The 12,623-nt window shown below is 42.1% G+C and overlaps 1 protein-coding gene across 1 annotated transcript in view; it reads left to right on the forward strand.

The window, feature by feature from the left end:
- Nucleotides 1–12,623, forward strand: part of GRID2 (glutamate ionotropic receptor delta type subunit 2) — a 1,117,957-nt gene that overhangs the window by 650,858 nt on the left and 454,476 nt on the right. The gene's annotated exons all lie outside the window — the stretch shown is intronic.

Consider the following 12,623-nt stretch of genomic DNA (forward strand, 5'->3'; position numbering starts at 1 on the left):
TTATTAAGTAGCTGGCATTCAAATTGTCAAAACATAGATTTGGTGTAGGAGAAAAGGAGAAAGAGTGGCAGAATCTGGGGTCAGAGTCAAAAGCGGAATTAGCCTAGAAACTCTACATAGCCATAAGCGGAATGAATACGCCCCTCTTGAATTCCATTGACCCTTATCTAATACCAAGATAGTGTAACCATTAGTTAAGCAGTTTTAATTGGAACTTCATGTGTGATCCTGATCTTTCCCGCCTGACATCTGGTGCTGTATTACGTGTTGTGCTTTGTTGCTGGCAATTCTATTTGGTACAGATGGACACAAAAAAATATTTGGTTCATATTTACTATGAATTAATCTACATTTGCATCTTACAAACATACAAACTGGAACAGAGTTTAAATCTGGAACAGAGTTATCTTCAGTGTCCTGTACATTTTTAAAAAAAATGTTCATAATTAAAAACACGCAAATAAAAATGTGGGCTCAAAATATTTCAAACTCATTGATGAAGATGCAAAAATCATTGTTTCGGAAACATGCTGGAACACAATTGTGCCTGGTAAGTTCAGCTTCAAATAAACCCGTGAAAGTTTCAATTTTTTTTCAACAAACAGAGCCATTCTTGTTTGTAGCAGGATGTGGGATATTTTAATGGAAAATATTGAAGCATTTAGAAATAAAAATATAAACTGTATATAGCAATGATGGCTAACCTTTTCTGGACTGAGTGCCCAAAGTGCATGCATGCGCCTGAACCCCCCCAAAATGTAATGCACGCATAGACCCCGCACATGCGCCCTGCCCCACACATGTGCGCATGCCTCCCCCACATGCATGGCAGTGACGCAAAGACCAAGTGAGTGGCAGAAGGCACATGCGCATGCAGGGCAGAGCTAAGGTGGGATGACGGCTTGTGTGCCCACAGAGTGGGCATTGCATGCCACCTCTGGCACAAGTGCCATAGGTTCACCATCCCAGGTATAAAGGAATCTAAATATGATTTGGAAGCATTATAAGGCAAAGGATTGCTTTGGAGGAATACATTTTTATGTGAGATTAAGAATAGAGTTTAATATAATAATATACCAACCTAGTACAGTATGTCTACTTGAAAAGATATCCCGAGAACTTAATTCTGAATAAACCCGCCTAGCTTGTGTTGTACGTTAGATGAAACATTTTAAAGGCTTTCTAAGCTAAAGTATGGGATGGGGGGAATCCTTATTTCTAAGTAAACATGTATAATTTTTCAGTGTAAAAATGGATTTTGCAATATTTTGCAATCCATTTTTGGTAAAAGAGAAGGGAGTATACAGCTTGCATAATTCAAATCCCTTATATTTTATCTGTATGAAGACAATGAATTGAAGGAGCTTTTTTTTCAGTTAAGAAGAAAATAAATTGTGGTTGTGGACAGAAAAAATCAGGAAAATTAAATGCTCCTACACTACCAATGTCTCAAATCCAGTGACAATCACCTTCATGATTTGAAAATAGCTGGCAACTCAAAATGTCAAGAATAGGTTGATGAACCAATCTTTCCTTCCACTTGTCTGAAGGAAGAATGCAAAGAATCAGGAAGAGCTACCACTAGTCATGGACTGAGAGTAATCCCTTCAACACCACTCTGCCTAAAATGAAAATAAAATAATTGCTAACATCTACTTAGCCAGGAAAATATTTGTTGATCTACTTGCAGTTACTTGGGTATAGACGATAGCAATAGTAATCGCACTTAGACTTATATACGTGTTTTACAGCCCTCTCTAAGCGGTTTACAGAATCAGCATATTGCCCCCAACAATCTGGGTCCTTATTTTACCCACCTCGGAAGAGTGGAAAGCTGCGTCAATCTTGAGCCAGTGAGACTCGAACTGGCAAACTGCTGACAGCCAGCAGTCAGCAGAAGTAGCCTGTAGTACTGCATTCTAACCACTGCGCCATGGCGGCTGGCAGCCAGACAGACATCAGACAGACATGAAATGCTTCTATGAGGAGAAGCTATGTGAATGAAAGTTGATTGTAAAATGTAAATAATAATGTGGAAATCCCCTAAAGAATTCCTAGCTATCTAGGAATGTAGCTAACTTTTGTCTAAAGCACTGCTTTGCAAAGTCCCTGTGGTATGAAAAGGTGAAATAATAACATATCAGCAATTTTGCAACGAAGCATTTTTCCTAATAGCTTTCACCAAGGTTTCTTATTGCTAAGACGACTCTATTGGGAACAATCCACTTCTGAATAAAGTATACTGAAGAAAGAGATAACCTCCAGGATCAAGATGCTGAAACTCCTGGGGCACAAAATAATAGCGGGTCAAGGCCTAGAAGTTGGGAAAGAGAGCAGGGCAAGAATCTCTACCAAGGCTTTAGAACAGTTGAACTACAACAGTTCAAAATAATGTCTTAAACTTTCCAATAAAGTGGATCAGCACCTGAAATAAATTGATTCAGTATCCCAAAACAGATGAAATTGTGGTAATATTCCATCCTGGAGCTAATCCAAAGATTGTCCAAAGATTTCATTGGGAAGGTGCCTTAAATTGTGGCTTGTAAGATAATTAGAAAAACCACCAGGACAGCATTTCAAATGAGAAGAGCAAGTCATAGTTTTTACCTTTCCATGTTGCCGGTCACTATTTTCTTGCAAGCTGATCGATTTCCACACAGCCAATTGTTTTGAGAGGAGAAATAATTCTTCATAGAAGGAATCTGATTTGCATTTGAAAGTTTAGAGATGGAAAGGAAGAAAAATAAGTGTTGTACTTTCCTTAAAACAGAGTTCTCCTGTTGTGGTCTGCCAATGGCCAGCAACAGCTGGCAGCAAAGTTGGACAGCAAGGAGGTTGGGGAGGAACATGGGCCAATCTTGGAGTCAGGGGAAGGCTCGGACGAGGGCTCTGTGTCAGAGACAGAGAGGGGGCCAGGGCCATCTGGGAGTTATGTGCTGCCTTCGGAGCCTCCAGAGTTGGACAGCAGTGAGGCAGAGGAACAAGTTCCCCCTGTTCCCAGTGTGCTCATGTGCAAAGCTGCCAGAAGGCAAGAGCAGTTAAGACAGAAGGGACAACTCGGGAGTAAGACTTGGAGGTGATTGGCCCCTCCCATAGGACATAAAGGAAGAGCAAAGGCTCGTGAGACTTTACAGGAAGCAACTTGGTTCATGCTGGTCAGTTTACCTTCTGAAGCTCCGTTTTGACTCTTTGTTCCGTATGACCTTGCCAAGCTAATTGCCAATTAAGTCTTTGGCAGGGTTTCAAGGAAGATAGAGGTGGGTGCTTGTCAGCCTTATCCCGAAGGGCTTTGGAAACCTGTTGTAGGATTCCTTACAATTATTTGGGACTCATTACGGGCTGTGAATGAACATAATTAGAACATATAAGAGCCGAGGTGGCGCAGTGGTTAGGGTGCAGTACTGCAGGCCACTTCAGCTGACTGTTATCTGCAGTTCAGCGGTTCTAATCTCACCGGCTCAAGGTTGACTCAGCCTTCCATCCTTCCGAGGTGGGTGAAATGAGGACCCAGACTGTGGGGGCGATATGCTGACTCTGTAAACCGCTTAGAGAGGGCTGAAAGCCCTATGAAGCGGTATATAAGTCTAACTGCTATTGCTATTGCTATAATTCACAGCCTTTGAAATAAAAAGAGAGTTTTGGGGACTAAGCGTGTGCTTTTTACTGTATCCGGAAGCCTAGGTCAGAACACCTCCCAACTACCAAACAGCACTATCTTTTTGCATCGGTATGGATTGTGCATCTGTTGAGTGACAGAAGGAAGTTTAGTGCTCTTATTCTACTCAAATTCTACATTCAGGCTGGACAAATTGGCAAAAGGAGAAATCCATTATACCAATCAATTGTATTAAAAGCTGTCCTTTTAAAATCCTGGGGAGAGAGAGACTTGTAGGGGAGTAAAGGATAATATATTTTCCTTTTAGGTATCTTTGCTAACTTCTCCTGGTAAGCCCTTTGGTAGAAGATGGCAGCCATGGAGAGTGTGATTATGAAACAAATATTATGGATGCCACTACATCTGCCCTGATCATTAGGTGGTCAGCAACACAGAAAGAGATTTTGCAGATGAGTTGGATGGTAGCCATTTTGTAAACTTTGCCCAGCAAACATTCCTAAAGAAATACACACACAGCATCCTTTGGTTGCCACAATGTGAAAAGATATGGAGACTCTAGAAAGAGTGCAGAGAAGAGCAACAAAGACAATTAGGAGAATGAAGGCTAAAATATATAAAGAACGGTTGCTGGAAATGGGTATGTCTAGTTTAATGAAAAGAAGGACTAGGGGTGACATGATAGTAGTGTTTCAATATCTCAGGGGTTGCCACAAATAAGAGGGAGTCAAACTATTCTCCAAAGGACCTGAGGGTAGAACAAGAAGCAATGGGTGGAAACTAATCAAGGAGAGAAGCAACCTAGAATTAAGGAGAGTTGGAGGAAGTTGTGAATGCTCCAACACTGGAAGTTTTTAAGAAGAGGGTGGATAACTATTTTTCTGAAATAGTATAGGGTTTCCTGCCTGAGCAGTTGGTTCAACTTAAAATCCTCCAAGGTCCCTTCCAATTCTGTTCTGTTCTGTTCCGTTCCGTTCCATTCCACTCTATCTTTTGAATAAAACATCAGTCCATATCAATCCACAGCCACTTCGTGGATTGTAGTCTTCCATTCTGGTTGACTATGGATTATAGGCAGATTTGATTTTCACAGTCCTAGTCTAGGACTAAAATATAGTAACTGATCCAAAGTCACATACCAACTTCCAAAGCCTAAGAGAAATTCTGGTCAGATTTTTTTTCCCTGTCATCTTAACCTTTTCTTGACAAAGTCTAAATATTCATAGTTCATAGAAATTTGTTCCTTTAGTTGTTCATTTTGAATTAAGTCTGTTGTTACAAAGTTCTGACAGGAGCAGGTCATCTCTAGACAAATAATTGTATCTCACATCTCCTGTTTTTCCTTTAAAATTAGAATATTTTTTCTTTTCTTTGATCATACAGAAAAAGTAGACTTTCTTCACATGGCAGGAGTTTCTATTCTTCAAATGCAACTCATGGGCAATGGCAGCTGTTTCTTTTATGAAAGCAACATACAGCATTTGACTACAACACCGAGGACTAAAGTATATGAATAATGATTTTAAAGTATTGGTCCAGATAAGATAGAGATTTTTTAAATGTTTCTTGAAGCTTGAAAAGTTTAATATCTGAAAACCAGATGTGTTTAACTATATCTGGTAGTCACAGAAAATGGGCAGGTTGACACACTGTGTTAAGTGGTGATATTAATGTTGGATTTGGCTTAATGCAATTTGTAAACTCAACCATTTGTGTATTAGTAATCAAGTCATTGTTAATAAATCCCAGTGTAGTGTTGAATCAGTGGTGGGTTCTGTATCCCAGTGCAACCAGTACGGTGCGACGAGGCCCCGCGTCCACCACATGAATGTGTGGAGCATGTGTGCACATGCATGCACACACACACACACACATACACGCACACACACGCAGCTTGAGCATGCGTCCTTACCTCCTGCAACTCTCTGCGATGCTCCAGCTGCTCAGCGGAGCTTCGTGCAGGTGCCGTACACGCTGCGTGTGCAGAAATGCCGAAGAGCTCAAATACAGGTAAGGAAGGAGGGCGGGTGGGTAGGTGCTCCCAGCAGGCACTGGTACACCAGTACCGGAGCCTACCGTTCGGAACTCACCACTGTGTTGAATCAAGTTTTAAAACATTGACTTGAGCTCTGCAATTGCATGCTGTAGCACAAGGATGTCAAACGCAAAGCCTGTGCACCTGATTCATCCCATAGGGTGCCTGTGGGGCCGCCCTGGAAGCAGCCCATGGTGCTTCTGCCAACAAAAATGGAGTTCAGGAGGGCCACATGGCATGTTTTCAGCTGTGATGGCCTCCTGCAAACCTCTGCCAGTGAAAATGGAGCTGACAGAGATTTGCTGTCTAGATTTGCTTATAACTCCCCCCTGCCTCAGATTAGGTACCGTATTAACCCTACAAAATGAATTTTGCTCTAAGCTCAACACATCGGGCAAAAATGTCCCTGTTTTTGATCCTGGCCATATAGATCCAAGTGTTGTTATTAGTGTGAATGTGATAGTACTATGCAACATGACAATAAAGTAAAAACTATAGGAAGTTAATATTGAGGGCACGTTAATGTGACCCGAGTTATTAGATGCCTCATCTCCCAACTGTCCTCTTCTTATGGAAAGTTCAAATACGGTTCCCCAACTGACTCAATGTAGTTCAATTCAATGACTCTATCAGTAGTAAAGGAAAAGCCAATATTCAGAGTATATCTTTTAATAAATTTAATAAAAACTGAGTTTTTCCTGGCTTTGAAATAGTGTTGCATGTCTGAGCCCTGACTCAATTCCAATCTTTATTTAATTTTCTCCAACCCTTGCTGAATTTATGAATTTTCAAGCGGCTCTAAATTTTCCGAGAAATGAGTCAATTCCCTTGACTAGAAAAATATATGCATCTGGTCAAAGTTGACAGCACGTATAGAGATAGAAGCAATAGTTTAATGTAACAGTTCATTAAATGTGTAGTTGCCTGCATTGAATCTTGAAGAACAGGTCACTTCCCCGTGTTGATGGCTAAGCATAAATCTGGTGTGAGAAATCTTGGATACCGTGCAAACACTCTGAAAAAGTTGCATTGCTTTCTCCTTCAGCTTTCAACTTCATTACAAAGCCGACGTAAACACTTTACCGTAAACACTTTACCGTTTTTTCGTACTTCTCAGAGGAGTAATATGTCAAAATTATGGGCTTAATCATTATTAATTCCTTTGATATTTATCAACTGCATTAACATTAATCATGATAAACACTTCCAGTATTAATGTGGATGTCATTAATACAGCACTTCAAGTGTTTGTACTGTTGCTCAGCCTTCATTAACCGGACCATTAGTTGCAAGGTGTTAACTTTTTGCATGAAGAACACTGTGTTTGTGATAGTGATATTTTGATGTATTTTTAAAGTCCTGTGGATTCTTCTCTCCTGTGGTTTACAGTACACTGTGCAGAGCTTCAAAAGAATGCCTTGCTTCGAATCAATGATTTCCTTCAGGATGCTTTGGAAAACAGAATTGCTTTCTTTTTTTCTAAAAGTGAAGCTGCTGCACTGCTCATGGATTGCTACTTTTTGCATATCCTGTAGCCATCCTGAAGTTCCTGTGCACGTGTTCTGCGCGCATGGGAACATTCTACATTATACATACCCAAGGGATTCCCATGAACTAAACAAAAGTACCTCCATAGAATACTACTATGGTACTATGGTACATAGAATACTACTATAGAATACTATAGTAGTATTCTATAGTAGTATCAGGGGTGGGTTTCAACCGGTTCGCGGTGGTCCCTGCGAACCGGTTGGTCGCCGAACCCGGAAGTAAGTAACTTCCGGGAACAGCGAAAAAAACCCCTGCGCCTGCACGCGCTCGCGCGCTCGCGCCCGCTCCTTACCCGGTTTTGACGAATTCTGCGCTTCCACGCATGCGCAGGATGCATACAGTGCCTGCGTGATCCTCCAGGAGCAGCTGGAGCATCGCACAGATGCTAGTACGCATGCGCGTGCTGCACGCATGCACGCACGCACCGTACGCGTGCGCGAGGACACCGCCGGCCTCGTTCCAACCGGTTCGGGAGAAACCCACCCCTGAGTAGTATGGTACATAGAATACTACCATAGAATACTACTATGGTACTATGGTACATAGAATACTACTAATAGTACTATGCAACATGACAATAAAGTAAAAACTATAGGAAGTTAATATTGAGGGCATGTTAATGTAACCCAAGTTATTAGATGCCTCATCTCCCAACTGTGCTCTTCTTATGGAAAGTTCAAATACGGTTTTCCAACTGACCCAATGTAGTTCAATTCAATGACTCTATCAGTAGTAAAGGAATTGCATTATTGCCAAACTTTGAGGAAGCAAATATTGTTTTCTCCAATACACAAAATGCCTTCACAAGGTAACAAGGAGACATCTTCCATATGACAGTGCACCCATGGAGTATGATCTATTCCAGTAACGGCTAACCTTTGTGTTGTTGCATGCCGAAAGCACCCATAATGCAAATGTGTGTGCGACCCTGCATGCCCCAGCTCCCTGAGCATGCGTGGGTGTCCTGTGCTCCCCCCGTGCATGTGCACATGACCCTCCCGTGCCCCATTTTGGATCCAGTAGGCCTCCCTGCAGCTTCCTGGGAGCAGAAATAGGCTGTGGGGTGGCTGTGCCACCCGCGTGCATGCACGCACATCTCCCACATCCACCCCACTCCCCACACATGCATGGCGGAGACCCAAAAATCAACAGGCCGGCAGGAGGCGCACGCGTATGGACGGTGGAGCTGAGCTGGGGCAACAGCTCGCATGCCCGCAGAGAGGGCTCTATGCGTCACCTATGGCACGGGTGCCATAGGTTCGCCATCACGGGTCTATTCCATTCTGTTGCTTTCTGCTTCGTTCCATTCCATTTCTTTCCATTCTGTTCTCTTTGTACAAAGATCAGGCCTGCGCAAATCCACCCTAATTTGGTTTGAATTAAGAATACAAGAGTCAAAAGGGCGTCTGCATGCCAATTAGAGCCAATTCAAGAACTGTTGCAAAAGAAAATGTATCCACAGGCTTTAAAGGGGAAATGTCCAAACAGGTGAATCTGTTCCATGTTTTGGCAGGGTGGAAATTAAAGTAGGAAAGTTAGACCTGTAAATTTTTTTTACCGCTGCCAAGTTTTATTTGAATGCTTTAAAAGGTCCTACCACAATAGAAAAAGCAGAGTTGACTACAACAATACTAATGAGCAGCACAACAGCTTCCAAATTGGCAAAAAGCCAATAAAAAAATTGAGTGAATCTGGGCAAAAAGTGGCCTACTTGAATTAAAAATATGAGCTTTGAAAAATAGTGTTAAAAATAAAGTTTTCCCTTCTTTTTCTAGGGTTGTCCAAAAGATTGGCATGCTTGGTTAGCAAGTTTCATCCTTCCTAGCAAGAATCCCTTCAACCTGGGTGTTAGGCTGAGGATACACTGGGAAATTTTCTGGATAGAATTAAGAAGTATATCCATTAGCCTTATGGAGTGGTTAGCTATGTTCTGATCACTGGGTTTTCTGGCATGCCAGGGAGATTGGTGGCATAACTGGTTGGCAAGCTGATGTCCCCTGGAAAAAAAAGGGGAGAAAACACCTTCATCCTTGGCAAGATGTGCTTGTCAAAGTTATTGCTTAGGGTTCATATTATTTGTTAGAAATCTAGAAGAGGAAGTGGGATGGGGTAGAATGTCACAGAGATAAGCAATCCTGAGAATTTGAGCCAGCAGAGTGTTAGCCTGATGTCCATTTCACTCATCGTCAAGAGATTTAAACCTGTTACAATCATGCAACAAGAAGTATATTTAGAATATTGTGATCCCAGTTGGTTTGACAAAAAGCCAGCAAAGAACTGTAACATTCTATTAGTACAATGGAGAGAAAAGTAAGGGCACATGGCTAGATGTGCTAAAAAAGTTGATTTCTGAGGAAACGAATGGCGCCAAAGAAACCTTAGTCTTGCCACCTCAAAAACAGCCGTGTTAGTCAAAGAATGTAATCCATATAAGTGTCTGTGTGTTTGTTTGTTTGTGTGTGTGTGTGTGTTTCAGCATAACCTTGGAACGGCTTGAGCTATTTCAAACAAACCTGGTACACAGATGACTTACTTTCCAGAAACAAATATTGTGGGGGTAAGACACCCCTAACACCCCTCGGGATATGTGTTCTGTTAAGATAAAGCCTGTTGTGCCTTAAAATGGCTTCTACCATACTGCTGTAAAATGACTTCTACTGTACAGCACAGTGGAGTTGCCATGGTCACGGCTTCACAGTACTCCACAAGGGAGCTCCCACTTTCCTTGACACTTCTGGGAGCAAAGGGAAAACATTTGTAACTAATTTAATTGCCGCTGAAATCAGGCCATTTCCTGTCTAATACAGGATTAGGATAAATAAATACCCGGGCAACACCGGGTTATCCCGCAAGTGACGTGATAAATCTTAATGGACAATTACTTACATCAGTATCAAAGAGGCTAGCATAACATTCAAGATCTCCGCGCTAGTCTTCATATATGGAATTTAAGTTGCAGAATTCCACTTTGCTGAAAGCACTAGAAAAGCTTTTGAATCTTCAGAATGCTTTGGGAGCCCTTGGAATTTATTGCTTTGAACAAAGTCTTCATTTTGATTAACAGCTCTGTTTCAGTGAGGGGATCTGATCAATGCTTCTTTCAAACAAACCAAGCAAAGTCTCCTAGAATGTAGCATTCCCCAACTTGGTGCTCTTCGTATATGTTAAAAAGTCTACAGTACATGGCAATTGGGGGGTGACGAGAGTTGTTGGCTGAAGCTCCTGGCAGGCAGAAAACTGAACGGTTAATATAGAGTAGATGAATACTGTCCACTTACATACTTTCATGGACAGAAATGATCAGGGATCCTGGTAGTTCTTCCCATGAATGAAGGCAAATATATGTGTTCCAGGATAATGTTGCAGGATACAATGTGGGTCATTCACGAGGCCAGCGGTTTAGTCTTCCAAGCTTTTGGACTTGTACTGCAGCCCATCCTTGGGGAACTTCTCTCTACCGCAACATTTGTGTTGTGGCCTGCCGGTGGCCAGTGGAGCTGGCAGCAGAGTCGGACAGTGAGGAGATTGTGGAGGAACATGGGCTGGTCCTAGGGGTTGAGGAAAGCTCAGACGAGGGCTCTGCATCAGAGGCAGAGAGGGAGATAGGCAGCAATGAGGCAGAAGAACAGCTGGAGCCTGTTCCCATGTGCGCATGCACAGAGCTGCCAGAAGACAAGAGCAACTAAGAAAGCAGGGTCGACTTAGGAGTAAAGGCACACATTGGAGGGGATTGGCTCCTCCCATAGGAAACAAAAGAGGAGCAAATGGGGAGTGGGCTTTTGCAGGAAACAATTCATTCATTCGGTTGGTTTGAGAGTGGAAAGTTCTGCGTGTGACTTTAAAGGGCTCTGTGCCAACTTTGCCTTGCCCTATATTTGGAAACTAGTTATTTGGCAGTGCTCCTAATGAGATAAGGTTTGTGGGGATAAACATTCCTCTGAAAGACTGTTTACTAAGCCTTGCTATTAATGAAAGGAACTCACAGTCGTGTAAATAAAAGAGGTTTTGCAGGGACCAAGACTTTGTTTCTTACTTGCTAAGAAAGCTAGGTCAGAACAATTTGCTTTGGGCTATGCTCTGACTCAGGGGTCTCCAATCTTGGCAACTTTAAGACTTGTGGACTTCAACTCTCAGAATTCCTCAGCTGAGGAATTCTGAGAGTTGATGTCCACAAGTCTTAAAGTTGCCAAGTTTGGAGATCCCTGCTCTGTGTCATCTTTATGTGGTGGCTGGTTGGGTGTGGCTTCCTATTGGTTGATTGGGGTGTTGATGGCCGACTATTGGCTGTTGTTTCCTTGTGCTGCCAAGTCCTTGGCTCCTAAGTATTTGATAAGCTGGTGGTAATTCAGCATTCCTGTTGACTGACAAGGGCCCCGTTTCTCAGGCTTCAATCATTTTCCTGATTACCCACAAAAATTTGTCTGCCATAGATTTTGATAATTGGAGATGCCAAAGATTAATTCTTAGGACTATATTGTCACAGACAATATATTGGAATCCATTGCCGTACATGAAGGAAGATTTCATGACGGAGATTAGGAATGAATCATTTATTGAGCTTAAGTTCTTTCTATCTTATTTGTGTTGACCTGTGGTAGGATTCAAATTATTTTACTACCGGTTATGTGGGTGTAGCTTTCTGGGTGTGGCATGGGTTTGTGGGTGTGGGTTTGTGGGAATGACAGGGGAAAGGTTACTGCAAAATCCACATTCTCTCCCCACCCCAATAACCTTTTCAGCTCTGTTCTCCTGTATCGACAACAAAAGAAGATTAGCTGGAAGGCAGAGGGGCATGGCCAGCCTATTTGCCGGTTCTCCAAACTACTCAAAATTTCCCCTACCGGTTCTCCAGAACCTGTCAGAACTGGCTGAATATCACCTCTGGTGTTGACGCTGCCATCCTGGACTCTCCTAAAAGAACATTCCCCCTGTTCTCCCGCTCCTTCACCAATGAGAAAAGGACAAGATTGTGACATACACATCTGCAGTACCGCTTAATGCAATACAAATGCATGGGATGTCAAAATCATTCCTCGTGGGCCAATTTCACTGGCTATCATACCCAATTCTTTTTAAAATGGAATTATACCTGAAGCATTTGAATGACCCCCTATGGAGGGGGAAAATGGAGTGTAGCTGTAATATGCTGCCTTGTTGTTGTGTTGTTGTTTTAGGATTTTATTTATTGCCCCAAAGTAATTTAAGTTTTGGTTTCATTCTTGATGAAGGTGCATATATTTTACATTCCACTATGAACCATTATTCTTTCAAAATCTCTCCAGATCTAATACAAAATAGCTTATCTCCACCACTGACATGTTGACTTTGAGCTGCATTTATCTCTCCTGTAACTCGGTCCAATTTAATACGGGGTTCTATTACTAATGTCTATCCAGAGTCCTCCAAAGCTAATATTTATGGAAG

This window comes from Thamnophis sirtalis, unplaced genomic scaffold (assembly GCF_051295495.1).
Source record: "Thamnophis sirtalis isolate CommonGarterSnake01/CBP01778 unplaced genomic scaffold, rThaSir2_p1.2 scaffold_10, whole genome shotgun sequence".
NCBI lineage: Eukaryota > Metazoa > Chordata > Lepidosauria > Squamata > Natricidae > Thamnophis > Thamnophis sirtalis.